This window comes from Chlorocebus sabaeus, chromosome 9 (genome assembly GCF_047675955.1).
Source record: "Chlorocebus sabaeus isolate Y175 chromosome 9, mChlSab1.0.hap1, whole genome shotgun sequence".
Classification (NCBI taxonomy): Eukaryota; Metazoa; Chordata; class Mammalia; order Primates; family Cercopithecidae; genus Chlorocebus; species Chlorocebus sabaeus.
Genome location: NC_132912.1, coordinates 24,462,313 through 24,480,926, shown reverse-complemented (window position 1 = coordinate 24,480,926; position 18,614 = coordinate 24,462,313). Strand labels below are relative to the sequence as shown.

Below are 18,614 nucleotides of genomic sequence, written 5' to 3'. Positions count from 1 at the left end.
TCTTATCATCTCTTTTCCCTTAGTGAGTTTAAAGTAACTAGCTATGTTCTATCATTGATACTTTTTCCCCACAGAATTTCGACACTAATGTCAAAATGTAAGCTTTAAACAATTTCATTTTACAGCAAGAAAGAGATGACTGACACAGAAAAATATTCTTTCAGCCCCTTTTCTGAATACAACACAGATACCTATTTGCCATGTGTACCTAAGTCCAGACACAGAAAATGTTCATTCACCTGCCCTAGATATAATGGCAATGTACGAACAAGACTGTTCTACCGCATTCATCTGCTTGGTTAGGTACTGTCTTTTCTTCTTTACATTACTGCTCAAACCTCTATTGTCTCTTTGTTATTTGAGTCCTTCCAGTTCTTAGAAAGAGGGTATTTTCTTCAAGAGCCTCATCATAATAGCAGGCTGAGAGGCTGCTGTCGCTGCCCACAGACTGCACACGGATCAAAATGCTGTTTACACCATAGTTCCGAAACACCAGAAAGTATCTGGGGCCATTTCCTATTAAGATCTGAAGTCTGAGTTAGAAATTCTTACATGTAGCTATATTTTATTTCCCAAAAGTACCATAAGTCAAATCGAATATCACTCATTCAGAAGTTTCTTGAAGGTAAGATAAGAAACAACATACTAAAATTGTTTCCAGAAAAGAAAAAACCTAGTATAAAAGATATTTGTTTAAAATCATCTTGGGAAACTGCCTCATGTAATAATATCTGTGTAGTATTAAAATATATATATGTGTCTGTGTGTGTGTGTGTGTGTGTGTATATATATATATGTATCTTGTGGAAAAGGAACATTATGTACAGTTTGTTGTATTTCAAACCCCACCCTTCCAAGTCTGGAATTTGTAAACATATCACTCAATCAGACCACACAGTGAAGTAAGCAGAGAAAACTGAAAAGGAATCTTATGACACTCTTTCACCTTCAAATAATTAAAGCCACTTACTTTTTCTTAAGGAAATCACCTGTGTACCTAACGCCGTGAGTAAGCACATTCGCTCAGGTCCTGATTACATGATTCCTTTGTTTGCTGGCTTCATCTAAATCCTTGGTTCCACACTTGAATATTTTAGACAGCTTCCTCTTCAGAGACAAAATCATCACAAAAGACACAGAGATCCTAAAATGTTTCTCAGCTCGAGTGTTCACAACCAATAAAGACCATTTTGTAATACCCAGTTTTCAGAGAGAAGCTGACAGTGGCATGGATAAAAAGTAACCCTCCCCGTGATAAGTCAATTTCTCCTCCCCTTGGAAATTAGTCACTGAATAACCTCAGCCCACATCCAACCACAGGCTACCTCACGGGTGACTCAGTCCTTCAACAATTGCTTACAGGGAAAACACCAGTGAAGGAACTTTAAACGGCCTAGGTAAATGGGTTAACAGCAAAGGAAATATTACAAAATATATTTCACCGAAGGCAAACAGGACCATTAAAAAGGGCAAACAACCAGCCACCGAGAAATGAAACTGTCAGAAAACCCAACATATTCAATCCAGAGGAACCAACTTTCAGATCAGTTTTCTGTTGACTTAAAGGTGCTACTTAAACCTAGACCAGCACCCAACACCCAGTTTGCTGCCAGACTTTTGAAGTCTGGGAATTGAGAGCTGAAGGAAACATAAGCCTCTTCCCCTGGTTTAATACCAGAGGGAAAACATGAGGGAGATAAGGAAGCTGTCTATTAATTAACCAGCCCTGTTTTACCAAGCTGAACTTTGGGTAGTAGCCATTAATCAGTCCTACATAGAGCCGGGCAAGGAACTGCAATCACCCTGGAAAATACATCTGAAATGAGAAGGAAAGATAGAGAGGGCAAACCATGGCTGTGTAGAGGGGATTCTGGAAAGGAAACCAGAGCCCTTCTTTCCCACCCTAAACAAGATGAAGGACGAGAGGTAGGCGATCCCCAGAGACCTCTGGGTACAACCGCTGTCAGCACAGCCGGTCTCTTCCAGGGGAACAGGTACAAGAAGGTGCGTGTCCACAACATGAAGTGACTTGTGCAGCTCTCAGCGGAGGACGGGAATTAATGCACTGCTAGCAAAAGGTCGGGGAGAAAGGAAGCACCTCCTGCGCTCACAGGCTGGCTCTGATCGCCATCATGTTTTCTGGGCCCTTGGGGACTGGGTGGAACCGAAAGCTATCCAAGTGGGAATACGGTGACAAGGAACTCCACACACTGGCTGGAAGCCCCACTGGCTTCACGCCACACCCGACTACCACACTCTGGCAGCCTGTGCATTTGAAAAACATTTTAAGGCTTTTAGAGGTTGTTCTTGCTGACCAAAAGAATTCCATGACGTCTTTCAAGTTCAAATCCAGTCCTTTGCAGGCTTTCTAAAAAAACTGTTTACTGCCATCAAATCGCTTTGTGGTTATTAAAGAAGGGGGCAAATGGAGCACATAACATTGCCACCCCCCTAAGATGTCTCACTAGGAACGATATTTGGGTGAAGTGGTTGTAACAGATGCCACCTAAGAGGTCGGAAAACAGTAGAAGGAATGTGGAAGCTCTTGTTTTGATTTTTAATCTAATCAGCAAGGTTTGTTATTTCTCACCAGAGTATGGGAGGCACACACTATCAGTTTCTGATGAATCTGGTACACATTAGGCAGGTTTTGTGTCTTCGGTCAAGCACATATGTTCCAGGAAGGGGGATGGAGGGGTGGTCCCCCTTGTCTGATTAGACTGCGATGCTGCCCCTATCATATCCCCCAAAGACCCTGTTTTATGGCATGAGGTGTGCTAACAGACATGGCTCTTATAATTCTTCTTTACCTGCTTATTACGGGCAGGGTTGCTTGTTCCAGTGACTGTTTGTGAAGGGTCTGGGGTCAGGCTGTCCCCCAGGAAACAGCACAGTGAACTCTTTCTGTCTCTCTGCTGCTTGGCTAAGAAAGTCCTGCCATGTTCAACATGTTATCCCACATCTGCGATGGACTAGGTGCTATGTGGCTCACACCTGTAATCCTAGCACTTTGGGATGTGGAAGCAGGAGGATTCCCCGAGCCCAGGAGTTTGAGACCAGCTTGGGCAACGTAGGGAGGCTAAGTCTGTACAAAAAGTAAAAACTTAGCTGGGCATACTGGTGCATGCCTGTGTTCTTAGCTACTTGGGAGGCTGAGGGGGGAGGATCACTTGAGTCTGGGAGGTTAAGAGGCTAGTGAGCCAAGATCACACCACTGCACTACAGCCTGGGTGACAGAGTGAGATCCTGTCTCAAAAAAAAAAAAAAAGGCAACAAAACAGAAAACCACAAGAAACCTTGTTCATTATGCTAGAGAGAGGTGGCTTCTGTTGACCCTGTTATGCAATGAGAGTCGGTGGGTTCAATGCGAGAAGTCTGGTTTACCTCTCCCTTCCCTTCCTTCCTGCCAGGTTCACAGCAATTTCCTTTCACTTTCAAAATGCTCCAGGGCACTGTCTGTAGCATGCACGCATGGATTCGTCATTACCAGAGCAGTAATTCACTGTCAGGAGTTTGAAAGCCAGCCCAATCCTGCGGTGAATCAGGATGAGTTAAATGCTCTTTAGCAAGCACGGAGTTCACCCAAGAGAGAGGTGGAGCTCAATCTCCAAAGGCCCCAGAGTACCCGCTAATGCACCAGACAAGCCAATTTCCTAAACAATATTCTGGTGTCCTGGTGCCATCTAGGACCCAGTGGCTTAATCTCAGTGGAAGGCACATTCTCCAGAGAAGGGCTCGTTCAGGCTAACTCACCACAAAGTTTGGTTCAGTATGAGTGTGTGCAACCAGTAACACCCCTACGCTTCGGTTTGATGACTTCACCAGACCCTTCTCTGCCTGCTGTACCTTTGGACATTACAGCCATTGCTACATTACTCTTCCCAGCAGCATATAAAGTGTCCTACTCTTCATTTTCCCTCTTCCTTTCATTGACTAGGCCTAAAAGCAAAGTGAAAGCAATGTATTCTTTCTGAGTCAGTGTTAAGAATGGACATGCTAGGAAATATTTAGGATTACCTCAACAGGAAATAATTTTTATGCTCCGGTAAAGCCAAAAGTATTGTGACACATATTCCTTCCTATTTTCCTTTTCATATTCATTTCTTCATTGGCTTTTAAAAAATTACATTTGCTCAAAGAAAATCTAAACTGTGCCTACAGATATGAAGATGATATTAGGAAGGGAAGGGATTATTACGTTGAAAAAATTTCAAATTCATCTTGTTTGCATTGGTAAAATTGGGAAGATTGCCATTTGTAAGGTTTTAGTTAGCCTATTGTTTCATTTGATTGTAAACGGAATGCCTCCCAGACATGAGGCAGACAGACAGACTGCTGCCAAAATTATTTAATTCCCAGGAAAGAGATGGTCCAGTCAGCGGTTAGCTTATGGCTATATTTAAGATGAGCGTTATTTCTATAAATCTTTTGACACAGGAACTCTACTGAGCCCTCCAGTGGCCAGACCTGGCTGACCAGTCCTGGGCCCAGCAGTGATTAAAGATCTCAATCTGGAACAGAATAAAGAAGTAATGTTAAATAAATCATTTTGCTTCCAAGCCACAATCAATAACTGTGCAGTGCTGTAGGATGGATAAAAGAAAAATGTCCTTCTCACTGATACTCAATCTTCTGCTGGGCTACTCCTGTGTTCTCCAGGCCAAGGACAACCTTCTTTTGTACCGAAAATAGTTACAGTTTGTAAAATGATATCTTCTTTATACCACTTGCAACAGATGGTACAAATAACTCCTTCTCTTATCTCCATCTCTGCACATCCACCCATTTCCTGGACGGACCTTGTTCTTTTATGCACAACTCCCTTTCAATGTTTTCTAGATTGGATACTAGTAAGTTATCTACAGCACCCAACTACAATTTTTTAGTGCCTTAGACTTTATTTTTCTCTTTATGACAGTTCTTGAAACTCCTATTTAACTAGTCAACCACATGTTGCCATATAGGATATATTGCTTTATTTGCTTGTGACACTTCATATTCTAACAAGGGATTTTAAATCCCCATGCTCACAATACCCCACCCACGAACACTCCAATAGTCACACAGCAGTTTGCAGTTTACAAAGGGCTCTCAATTGTGACATTTCATGGGCTCCAGAACTCAGTGAGAGACAGAGGACAGATATCCTATGTCTTTTTGAATGGTTGGGAAACAGAAGTGCAGGGAGTTAAGAACCTCACCCAGATTCCCATAGCTGCTAAGCAGTGAAGCAGCAAGAACCCCAGCTTCCTCGGTTGTTTGCGTGTGACCTGCTGTGCACTTCAGCACACTGCGAGCTATTCTGCAAAGAACGATGCTCCTCATGCCTACCCACGCATGATCACTGACAGATTCCTTATTCAATTTCTGGCCTTGGTGTGAAACATGAACAAGTCTGTCTGAGAAGTGCCTCACTCCGTTCACCGGTCCAGATTTTCACAGCAAAGGAAAAGAATCACTAGGGCATCTCAATGGGCTTTAGCTCTAATGATTTAGAGCCTCTCTTGACTTACAATTAGGTTTTATCTACTTGTCTCAAAATGAGTAAGTTATATAATTAGTTATATATTAGTTATATTTAAATAGGACATATCAGTATGTATGCTTGTATATATTATACTTATATATACCTATCTATATTATACATCACTCAGTACTATATAGATATCCCCATATCACATAAGTTATATATACGTATACACATACGTGTATGTACACATATGTACATATAAGTTATATATATGTATACACATATGTGTATATACACACACAGACACATGCACAAGGTCATCATCAGTCACAGGCACCAGATTATATATAAAATAAAATATCTGAGCCTTAGCTGATTAAAATCCCTTACCATTATAACCCTAATTCTATTACGGGGTGACATTCCCAGGACCACGCCCCTCAGAGATGCATGCACTGCCCAGAGAGGCACAGGGTCTCCATCGCTGCCCTCTATGCCCTTCTTTCTTTTCACTGGAGAGACTGACCAAATTGATTATATTGTGAACAAAAATAGCTAGCTAGAGCATTATATAACTTTAGGATGATTACAACAACGTGAGAATTAAAATGTATACATATTTTAGCTTGATGATATTAACATACCTAAATTTGCACAATGAGGTGATGTTGATCTGTGTAGAATTTTATGCTATACAGTGGCTCACATCTGTAATCCCAGCACTTTGGGAGGCCGAGGTGGGCAGATCACCTGAGGCCAGGAGTTCGAGACCAGCCTGGCCAACATGGTGAAACCACATCTCCACTAAAAATACAAAAATTAGCCGGGCATGGTAGCACACACCAGTAATCCTAGCTATTCGGAAGGCTGAGGCAGGAGAATTGCTTGAACCTGGGAGGTGGAGGCTGCAGTGAGCCAAGATTATGCTGCTGTACTCCAGTCTGGGCAACAGAGCAAGACTCTGTCTCCCCCCACCCACCCTACCAAAAAGAAACCAGAATGTTATGCTATACAACTGCAGTTTAAAGGATAGATACGAAAACAGCTAGGTAGAGTGTTATATAGCTTTAGGATGGTTAGAACATGAGAATTAAAATGTATATATATTTTAGTTTGATGATATGATATACCTAAACTTAAACAATGAATCGATGTTGATCTATGTAGAATTTCATGCTATACAATTGCAGTTTAAAAGATAGATGGTTTTCAGAGCCCATGAGGGTAAATGGTGGTAAACACATTGGGGAATGGCAGATGTCAAGTTGGAAACCATATGGCCATTTATTCGTGGTCTGTCAATGTCTTCTCACAACAGAGCTACTCAAATCCCAGGATGTCTGTTTCTGTAATAACTCCTTTCTCCAGGCCTCATGTGGTCTCAGCTTCTCACTACCAATTGCTCCCTAGCAGGTTTAACCCCTTCAGGCCTGTCTCATGTCTCCCTTCACTGCTCCTCCTTCTTAGATCACAGCTTTTCTGAAACCAACTCTGTGGACCTAGGTTACCGTCCTAGCCCTTCTACAGGAACCACATTCCATTGCCTGCATTCTGCTGTGTTCGTTGATCTCAGTAGGATTTGTGTAGGTTCTATTACCAAGCAAAAGAAAAAAACAGCACAAGGTGAGCTGTGTCCGTGGAGCAAATTTTAAAGGGTGTGTTACGGATGACTTCTGATGAAAGGTGTTTTAGTTGTGCCATTATTCTGATCCTCAGCCGAACAACATCAGCCCATGTGTCAAGAGAAGAAAGGATTGTCCGAGAGAACAGTCCCAGAGGGTAACACTACAAGACAATAATTCATAGATCTGCCAGGTTCAATTTTTCCTCAAAATAAACATGAAAAAACAATGATGGGGACCCAGATTAAAACAGCCCTCGTGTCAATTCTTCCTGGGTTCAGAGGAGCCACCTCCTCCACTGTGAATGCCCCACTGTGAACTTCTATTCAAAAATAAAAGAAGTTCCATGGGTATCCTAGGTGTACTGAGTGTGCGAGCTGGGGAAACTCTCGCGTGTAAGGCTAGGAGTTGATGCCATTTGTTACACAATTTTATAGGCTTATGAATGAAAAATGTGTACTTTCCCAGTTTTCATTAGTTATGAAAAAATCTAAGAGGTTCTAGGTTTATAAATTAGATGACAATAGCTTTGAAAACCCATCTGCTTTCCTTGGGTTTAGTTGGAGTCTGTGGCAGAAAACACGAGAGCACCTGCTAGTTTGGGGCCAGGCCAGCGGCTCTGAAAGCCCCCAGGTGCGTTTCCCCGCAGTCGGCACAGCAGGGTGATGGGGGAAGAACGCCAGACAGGGAATCCCGGAACCAGCATTCTGGTCCAGGTGTTAATATTGTTTCCTTTCTTTTCACTTTTTTTAGTTTTAAAGAGACAGGGTCTCATTCTGTTACTCAGGTTGTAGTGCAGTGGTGTGATCATAGCTCACTGAAGCCTTGAACTCCTCGATTCAAGTGATCCTCCCAACTCAGCCTGCTGAATAGGTAGGATTACAGGTGTGCACTACCACACCTAGCTAATTAAAAAAAGGTTTTTTTTTTGTAGAGCTGGGATCTCACTACATTGCCCAGGCTGGCCTCAAACTCCTAGTCTCAAGAAATCTTCCTGCCTAGGCATCCCAGAGTGCTAGGATTACAGGCATCAACCATCACACCTGGCCAACATCCCTTTCTTTATCTGTAAATAAGAAATCTCATGTAGATTTTCTCTAAGGCCCATTCCAATGATGAGATTCTGTGGATCCACGTATTTACTGAGTAGCTACCTATATACAAAGCCCAGCGTTAAGACTGATGAGGGAAAAGGGATCTATAAGACATGATTTCTACCTTTGAAGAACTTATGTTCTAGTAGGAAAAATAAGACATGTGCATGAACATTAAAATATGACAAAGCAAGAATAACTTTGCCAAGTGTCAGACGAGTGCAGCAGACAAACACTCTGGTAGTTCATTGAAGAATGAGATTCTTATGGTTGGGGTGGCTGAGGAACACCTTTCTGAAGAGGTAAGAGTGGGTTCATCAATGATGAGTAGAATTTCAGTAGGTAAGAAAGAGGTCCCTTTCTTAGGTATTCCAGGCAGGAACAAAGGCATGGTCAAGGACAAGAGATAGGAAAGTCTAGGTGCCTTGGGGGAATGACTAGACTACTGACCCAACGGGTGAGTTACTCTCAGACAGTGGTTCCCCAGCTGTCAGACGGTGGGCATCAGAATCACCTGGAGAGTTTGGTAAATCAGATTACCGGGTCTAACATCCACTGTGTCTGATTCAGTAGGTCTCAGGTGGTGCCGAGGAATCTGTATTTCTAACAAGTCCCCAGGTGATAATGACCTGCTGGTCCAGGGAGTGCTCTTTGAGAACCACTGCTTTAGTGAGTAGAGGGACATGGTAATACAGGGTCACTGAACGTTCACATCACAATCTCCATTCTACCGTGAGCTTGGTTAAATCCTTTGGATAGCAATCACAATTGTCTAGAATTTCTCTATTATAAATATTGTCAACTAAATCTGCCAAGAGAAGATGGAAATGGGGAAGAAAATGAATATTTTGGGTAACTTCCTATTTACCAATGCTTTCCAAAATCACCTCATTTAATTCTCATCTCATTTCCATCAGATACATTATAATTCCCATTTCACAGATGAACAAACTGGGCTCAGAGACTTCAAATATCTTACGTGAAGTCAGATAACAGGCTTACGTGAAGTAACAGACTTACGTGAAGTCTATGAAGTGCTAGAATAATCTTGCATTCTAGTGTTAAGAAATCAGTGTGGAGATCTGACCTTTGAATCCTCTTCAAAGGAGGGCAGTGGTTCAAGAACCTCTAAAAATGAGTATTATTTCTGTCCCAAATCAGGTTCATCTGTATCGAGTGTTGCAAGAGTCACAAGAGACGGGTCAAATAGACCAACCCATGTTCATGTTATCTACAAATGTGGGGAACAAAAAAAACTTCTTCCAAGTAATGACTCCAGGGTACCCACGAGCCCCACAAGACTGCTCCATTTCAAAGGAATACCTTTGTGTTTTCAGTTCAAATAGCAAGTCAGTCAGCCAGCCAGGGAACATGGCTTGGAAATCTGAGATGGTCAGCAAAACCACTGCTTCTCCTTATTTGGATAAATAACAGCCTTAAAGACAACCAGTTTGGGAGTTGTACATGCCCTGAGGCTGGGCTTGGCAGGCATCTCTGCCCACACCCTGCTATGCCTTTTGCTGCACCAACAGCTGAAGGAGTATAGCCAAATATTGACCAATCCCTTCTTCCCCACCAGGTACTGATACCGACAGGAGCCTCCTCTTCAGCGACATGATCTGCTTCCCTGTGTCCCAGTAACAAACTGCCAGGTGGGCCTTTGAGTATCCCTATGTTTAAGTTAAGCCCTGTACTCCTGACACTGAGTAGCCCATGGACAGAACGGACAGCAAGTCAGTAAGTCATGCTCCATATGATGAAATGCCCACAGAGAGTAAGGAGCTACACACTGTCTAGTTGCTCTTCTTACCCATTGCCTCCAGGAAGGAAAGACTTCCCTCCCACACAGGATGTTCAAGAAAATGCTTTGTAATCTATGGAGCACTTTTCAAAGTTCATGATTAGGGGCGAGCACGGTGGCTCACACCTATAACCCTAGCACTTTGGGAGTCCAAGGTGGGAGGATGGCTTGAAGCCAGGAGTTTGAGACCAGACTGGGCAACATAGCAAGACCCTGTCTCTGCAAAATTTAAATTTAAAAAATTAGCCAGGCATGGTGGTGCATGCCTGTACCCTGGCTACTCGAAGGCCGAGGTGGGAGGATGGCTTGAGCCCAGAAGTTCAAGGCTGCAGTGAGCTATGATTATACCACCGCACTGCAGCCTGGGTGACAGAATACAATCCTGTCCCCCCATCTCCACCCCCCAAAAAAGTTTTTGATTAGCACCAAGAGCTTTCAACTCACTTCAAAAAGAATCAAGCTCCAGGCTGAAACAAAGGTAGCTTATCTTCCATCAATGCCCAACCCAACCTCCGCAGCCCTTTGTTTTTTTTTTTTTTTTTGGCATTATCTTTACTTTTCTGAAAAGCAACATTAGAGCAATACTTCTTCCACAGAGGACAGGAAGACAAGCGACAATAAATAGAGGGCATTTCTTTAAATTAGGGCAGCAAGACACTGGGGTCCTTTCGATGACCTTTCCTCCAATGCACTGAAGTACACAAATTAGTTTCCATTTTTTTTTTTTTTTTTAAATTAAAAAGGGTTTAATTGGCTGGGAACAGTGACTCACGCCTGTAATCCCAGCACTCCAGGAGGCCCAGGCAGGAGGATCATTTGAGGTTAGGAATTCGAGACCAGCCTGGCCAACATAGTAAAACCCTGACTCTACCAAACACACACAAATTAGCTGGGTTTGGTGGCGGGTATCTGTAATCCCAGCTACTACAGAGGCTGAGGCAGGCGAATCACTTGAACCTGGGAGGCAGAGGTTGTAGTGAGCTGAGATCACGCCATTGCACTCCAGCCTGGGTTGTAGTGAGCTGAGATCACGCCATTGCACTCCAGCCTGGGCAACAGAGTGAGACTCTGTCTCAAAAAAAAAAAAAAAAAAAAAAAGGTTTAATCCTCCTCGTCAATCAGTACTCCTCCACACCATCATCTTGAGGAAGGCAGTGGGGTGTGGTGGAGCGAGCATCGGATTATGACTCAAAAGGCTTGGTTTCTCCCTGCTGGGAATCTCTTCTTGGCTATGGTCTCATAACTGTGACTGTAGTCCTGACACTGAACTTCTCTGAGCCCCTGATTCAGCTCCTTAGTTGGTTCAGTAAAACCTTCTTGCACTTTCTCTTCTGGTGCTGTGAATACCTAATGAGTTCCATCACTGTTGTGTCACTGTGCACGCATGATTATTAATATCACCAGCAAACATTCAGGGGTCTACTCAGTGAGCTGTGAGGCAGAAGAAAATGAATAAAACGGAAAATGCTCACTTACATATATTCACAGATGGATGAAATGAATGACACATTCGTTTTTGAGGTACAAGAACTGGCAAAAGAATGAGGACTCTGGATGCAGCCAATGTAAGAACATCACACTGTATTACATTTCAAAGACATTATATCTGAGAAAACGGTCCAGGCTGGACATGGTGGCTTACGCCTATTGTCCCCACACTTTGGGAGGCTGAAGCTGGTGGATTGCTTGAGCTCGGGAGTTCGCAACAAGCCTGGGCAACATGGTGAAACCCTATCTCTACAAAAAACAGAAAAATTAGCCTGGTGGGGTGGCATGCACCTCTAGTCCCAGCAACTTGGGAGACTAAGCGGGGAGGATCATTTGAGCTCGGGAGGCAGAGGTTGCAGTGAACCACTGCACCACTGCATTACAGTCTGGGCGACAGAGGGAGACTCTTGTCTCAAAAAACAACAAAAAAAAGTACTTTTCCTCATTCCTGTTCCCAAATTAATTGATCATTCTGAACCCAGATCAGGCTATATAAAAGACTCCCAATCCATTTCATAGTGTTACAACAACAAATAGACTCAAATTGCAATTATCTATAATCACTGTGAGATGGGTGATTACCCACATCTTGGCATTGGATCATTCTCTTTTCCTTCCCATCTTACCACCTGGGAGAACATCTCTTTTGTGAATGAAAAGAGCATCCGTGTCATTACTTGTCTGTGGCCAAAATGCAAGCTTTGACTGGTGAAGAGGAAACTGAACTAATTAGCCCAAGATATGTGTTTAGAGGCTCTCGGAATTTCAACTACATTATCCATTCTAGTCCTGTCCCACATTTATATTAAAAACAGGGAGCTGGGTGCTTTAGCATGGTTCTTGATAGAAAAACATTTATCTTGTAATAATGCTCAAAATTAATTTTTGGCATAGCAAAAATTGGGAATTTAATGCAAACGTAGAGATGCTTTGTTATTGCACATATCTGCCGAGACAGCCTTGCACATATACTCACTGTATCTATATTTAAAATATAAAATTATATTTGGGTAGTTTTTATATTAAGATACTCTATGTATATGAGTACATATCTGTCGATAAAAATTCTGTGCCAAAATTAAAAATATCAAAATTCCACATCTGACTCATTTTTATGCTCTAGTCTCAAAGTGACACTGAATAGAAACTTATTAGCATTTCAGTGAATTTCTTCAGATCATTGTTACGAATAATAAAAATACAGAAACATTTTAAAACAACATATTTCAGTCTTAAAATGGTCAGATTAACATAATTATAGCCTGAGGTTGCCAACAGTGCCACATTTCTCATTTTCATGAAAATGCAGAGGTTCTCTCAGATTGCAAGCTAATAGGCTCCTCGGTCTAAATATATACAGTAAAATCTGCAACAAATTTCTGAAGCATTAAGATCTGAACCCTGCAGATATCTGGTAAGTAAGTTGCGCTGCAGTGGAGCAGACTTTTTTTTTTTTTCTTTTTGCAGTTACACAGCTGCTAGAAAATATATTTTTAGATTTGCTTTTAAAAGCAAGCAAAAATGGTTTCCACTTTGTGGATTTCCATCCATGATGTATCCATCATGATCCTTCAGTCCCTACTGCAAGGGGTCAACCATCTACAAAATGTTCTATTCCGTGTCCTCCTTCCTTGCAAGTGACTGCAAGGACTGGTACTAAATGCTCATTCTGGATGAAGCTATCAGACCCTGACCACCAATCCTATGCTTTAGAGGTGCTGACACGCATCGAAGTTGAAGCACCCTATAGATCAGGCCCCTGCTATTTCTGAATTGCCCCATTGTTGGCATTACTATGATTCCTTTTTGTTGTTTGTGTTTTTCTTTGGAACTCTTCCTACTCTGTCAAGGGTGCATGAAAAGGAACAGGTTCAAAGAATGAAATCAGAACAAGGCAAAGCACGACCTTTGATGTCACAAGAAAAGAAGAAAACGAAAGAAATCAAATACATGTGTCGATCAACTAAGTCAAACGTATTTTCTGTTTCAGGAATATGGAGTGAGTTAGTGCTGCCTGCATAATGGAAAGAGGTCCTCTAGCTTAAATGAAAAGCTAGGTAGTAACACCTTTTATCTGGAGAGACCTTAAATAAATAAATCTGCTCAAAAAAACTATTTAATGAGTAGCTCTTCTTTTCTCCCAAATAGTAACATGCTGATGGTCCTGAGAACTCTTAGAGAAGAATTAGAATTCATTTGGACATCCAATTTTTTTTTTTTTTTTTGCCAATTGTATGCTTTTAAATCAAGTTTTACCCTGTCCCTTCCTTGAACCCTCAATTTGGGCTTCATCTTAAAGCCTTGGTTTTTATACTTCACACATTAACAAGATACCATCACCACTTTGGCTCTATCTTTATATCAGCTGTACTAGTACTCATTTAATAATTTTCTTTAAGTCAGTTTTAAATTGACTTTTTTCTCCTTAGTTGTGACTAAGAATTATAGTTGTGACTTAAGGAATTAATGGATATTAACTCTCAAGTTCTTTGTGCTACCAGTCTTTCCAACATTCATTCAAAACAACATCGTGTAATTATTACCATTTACGAACTGTTTTTCTAGTTGCCACCTAAAATCACTGGTTCCAAGCAATGGACAACTTTGAAAGTAATGTGAGGAGTCATGCATTAACGTTTCAAAACAGCATAACTGCAGGAGCTATTTGCCACAGCAAAGAGGCTGTTTTTTAAAATAATGCCATAATACTGTACAACCTTGTTGAGCCAATATTGTTTTATTCAAAGTAGCTCATAATTTGAAACAGCTGCTATTTTTCAGTTGACATGATGGCCTATTCTCCTTCCATAAAAAATACTGGATAATCTAAATCTGGTTAGTTTAAAATCCATTTATTTTTAGTCCAGGCTCATGCATTTCCAATTAATCAGCTCTGGCCTAACTACAGGATTTCTGGTTCTCTTTTAGTAAGATAATCCAGAAGAGAGAGAGAGAGAGTTGTCCTGCTTTCTAGAGGATAAGTGAAAGCTGGCTAGACTCAGTGACCACAAAAGATGGCTAAGAGAAGTCAAATAGATAGCGTTTTTCTAAATCAATCAAGAAGACAAACCTCATAAGATCCAGAGGGGTGAGAACAAAAGCAGGGAACAGGCTGAAATAGCACTGCATAGAGACAAGGTTCTGGTCTTGGGAACAGTGACTTGAGATCCATCACTATTTTTGCCTCTTCTTTATTTTGTGATCTTGACCATGTCACTCCAACCACTCTGGGCCTCCTGGGTCTCAAGTTACAGGGCAATGGGTTACAAAAGATGATGCCTAAGACCTTCTTTCTATTTCTAAAGCCCTATGACTCCAAACACGTCAGGCCTCTTTCTTTCTTGTTTTCATTTTTAATTTTTGTGCCAACATAGTAGGTGTATTTGTGGGCTACATGAGATATTTTGATACAGCATGCAATGTGTATAATCACATCAGGGTAAATGGGGTGTCTGCCACCTCAAGCATTCATCCTTTGTGTTACAAACATTCTGGTTATACTTTTTTTTTTTTTTTTTTTTGAGACAGAGTCTTGCTCTGTTGCCCAGGCTGGAGTGCAGTGGCACAATCTCATCTCACTGCAAGCTCCGCCTCCCGGGTTCATGCCATTCTCCTGCCTCACCCTCCCGAGTAGCTGGGACTACAGGCACCCACTACCTTGCCTGGCTAATTTTTTTTTTTTTTGTAGTTTTAGTAGGGACGGGGTTTCACCGCATTAGCCAAGATGGTCTAGATCTTCTGACCTTGTGATCCGCCCACCTCGGCCTCCCAAAGTGCTGGGATTACAGGTGTGAGCCACATCGCCTGGCAGTTATATTCTTTTAGTTATTTTAAAATGTACAATTAAATTATTTTTTACTATAGCCATTATGTTGTGCTAGCAAATACTAGGTCTCATTCATTCTTTCTAAATGATTTTTCTGTAGCCATTAAGTGTCTTTTAAAAAATTATTATTAGTTTCAGGGCTGTTTCTTGAGGAGCACTGGTGATGCAGGTTAGGTTTGTCTTCTCAATTACAAATCTGTGGTAGCCAGCTCTAGTTCCTCAAAAGCGGACAGAGTATCTATGACTTCTGCAAATCACATGTAAGCAGAGATCACCTGCTCCACAAGAAAAAGTAGGACAGAAGAAAATGTGTTACCAGTAGGCAAAATGTATCTTAAAAGCACTTTTTTCTTTTTAAAAGATTAGCGTGTTCTTCTCCCTACCCCTAAATTTATACAAAAGTAACACATGCTCATTTGAGAAATGTTGGAAAAAGCATCAAGAGAAACACGGTCCCCTGGAAGCCCTCTAAGGGGTTGGGTCTGGGACCCAGGGAGCCTAGGCTGATGTGGTAGAGAACAGCCTAGTAAGGTCTGGGATGCCTTGCTGAGCACCCACAAAGAGCACAGAAAAACAAAACCCCAGCAAGTGAAAAATACGCAGGTACAAGGGCTGCAACTTGAAAATGCAAGGACATATGTCCTCAGTCAAAGGCAATTTCCGCCAACACCTATACTTATCAGAGCAAAGAAAAGGGATGTGGTTTGGATATCAAAGGGCAGAGGGATGTGGCAAAAACCTCTCATGTGCACTCCAGCCAGCAGCGACTCAGAACTCTTCGGGAGCTAACCCTAGTACCTGCTGGGGAGAAGGAAGGTTCTGCTCCAATCAACTTAGAGTTGTGTTGGTTGTGTAGCCAATCCTGGATTTTAGGCTGAAGTGGGGCTGGAAGCCTTGATCCTGAAGCCTGTGTTGGGAGCAGCTGCATCCCCTGTTGATGCTGTTAGCAGTAATTACGTTGCATAACAAGTCACCAGGATATTTTTGCTGCTGTGTTGATGTCTCACTCTTCAGGAGGAGGTGGGGAGAGCAATGTTGAAGGTGAAGTTTGTGCTCTCAGGCAGCTAAGCCAGCTGCCCTAACTTCAGAACCCTCCACCTTCAGCCTTAACATTCTTCCCGGCCCCCTCCTGAGAGCTCTGCGAGCAGACTGAAGGGCAGTGGGCAGGCACAGTTAGCCAGTCTCCATTCAAAGATACTTTCTAGCTCCCAAATTAAGCTCCCAAACAAGCTCCCTGCTCTGTCCTACGGAAACCTTTTTATAAGCAACACAGCACATGGAGCAAAGAAGAAAACAGGAAAGGTCTGTGTAGTAAAGAGGAAAGAGTCGTTTATCCAAAGTGCTTTTCTCTATCTCTACACTAGCTGATGTTCACTGTTTTCATTATGCTCTGAGTAAGTTGTAACCAGGTCCCTGGATAAACAACCAGTGTGATACTAGGTTTTGGATGCTACAGATCTAAAATAAAATAAAATTCCAGAAAAATACAAAATAGTTTATCCTGAAGCCACATAAACATTAGACCTGAAGCTCTCAGCTACTATTGAGGCTGTGCTGTCCAGGACTTAAAAACAAGGAAGACAGCCTGGATTTAAACCCCAGCTCTGCTACTTACAAGTGTGTGATCTTGATCTTGTTCCTCTCTGAGCCTTGGTTTTCCAAACTTAAAATGGGTGTAATAGTACCTATTCCATAGGGTTATGATGATGACTAAATAAAATAATAGATATTATGTAAACCACATTGGATAACAACTTCTCATGTATATTAACTCATCTATAAACTGGGATAAAGATACCCACAGAAACATGAATAAGCAAATTCATGAACACATGTACTTTTGAAAGGAAACAGACTAATTTAAAAGGACATTGCTGCTATTAAATTCCTTTAAAGGAAATCAATGCAAAAACATTGTGACTGAATTACTGCAAGAGTTGACAGAATAGTTATCTCAAGTAAACATGATTTCTGTCAAAGACCTTTTCAGGTAATCACTAAACCTGATATAACAGACTTGTTATATCAAGCTTGCTATTTAAAAACTGTAGAAGTTTTAAATGTGATTTTATACAGATTAAATTGCTATTTCTTTAATTTTTTTTTGAGACCAGAATAAAGGCTATTTTTATTTTACAATTTAAAGTGATTTTCATAAGAACAAAATACCAAATAATTTTTCCCTGGAATGTTAAAGGACACATATGAATTTCCCTCCTCGTTTGTACCATGCCTTCAAATTATCGACTTTGCCTCAGACACTGTATGTAAGTCAACATCTTCATAAAAACACTGAAAATTGTCACAGAGCACATAAATCAACAAGACCTGTAAAAGCAAACTATGTTGGCACTTTAAATCCTTTTCCAAATTATAAGGTTAGCCAGAAACAAGACCACAAGATTTATAGATTGAAGACAGCCCAGTTTAATTTAAGTGGATTTCAAAAAAACAGAATAATGTCAATAACAAAGAGAGGTTTTCTTCTAAGCAGTGTGCAAGAAGTTAAAATAAAACCTAAAATTCCAATTTCCTATTGCATTGAACTTGAATACAGAAGACAAGTTAATGAAAGATAAACGTGCCAGAGCATGAAAAAAAATTCTAAAGATAACATCTTATCATAAAGGCACAGTTCTTACCTTACATTTTCCGTGAGCCTTTCTTTTCTAGAAGAAACTTTCTAGACTCACAGAGACCTCGAAACCACCCCTCTCTCCAATGCTTTCAGCTTTGCCTGTCTTCATGGTGACTAAATGCAAGCCTTGGGTTTTTTACAGAAGGAAGCTTTTAGTCAAAATATGTGGTTTAAAGGAGCAGCATCCACTCTTGTTAAAACTATTTCACGGACATTCAGAGGTTTTGTTTCTACTCTATGAAAGTTAATTCTGAGTAGGAAGGCATTTTTCCTGTCCCGGAAATCAGCATAACTAAAACCAATGCTGAGCTAACGAGAAATGTTTCTTCCATGTGTTCTGTCTGGCAGAAACTGCAAGCCATATCAAGGAAACACGTGATGTTTATAAATACAATATGGCTCATGTTGTCATAACCTCTCAATGACAAAAAATAAAAAAAAAAATAGTACAAGGAAAAGCAAGCAGCTACGCAGCAGGAAAGATGAGATTTGTATCACTTGGAAGTTGCATATCAGATGTGCATATATTACCTTTTCTTGCTTCTTGAAAAATAAGACTTTATAACTGGAAGCAGAGAAGGAGCAAGAAAATATCTCCCATGTTCTGGATAGCCACTGTATTCAAATGTGTTTGCCTAGCTAATCATTTCCGTAAGAGTCCTTCCTTATCAATCA

General features: G+C 41.3%; 1 protein-coding gene across 18 annotated transcripts in view; it reads right to left on the bottom strand.

The window, feature by feature from the left end:
* KIAA1217 (KIAA1217 ortholog) overlaps window positions 1–18,614 on the bottom strand; it is an 850,300-nt gene that overhangs the window by 79,331 nt on the left and 752,355 nt on the right. For 2 of the 18 annotated variants that reach the window (XM_008002523.3, XM_073018796.1), the window contains exon 1: window positions 971–1,257. The exons of 14 other annotated variants lie outside the window; for them this stretch is intronic. The gene's annotated coding sequence lies outside the window, so the exon portion shown is untranslated. Of the gene's footprint in view, window positions 1–970; window positions 1,258–17,943; window positions 18,295–18,614 lie in introns of those variants that run through there. 2 more of the 18 variants (XM_073018801.1, XM_008002524.3) reach the window with 2 other exon arrangements.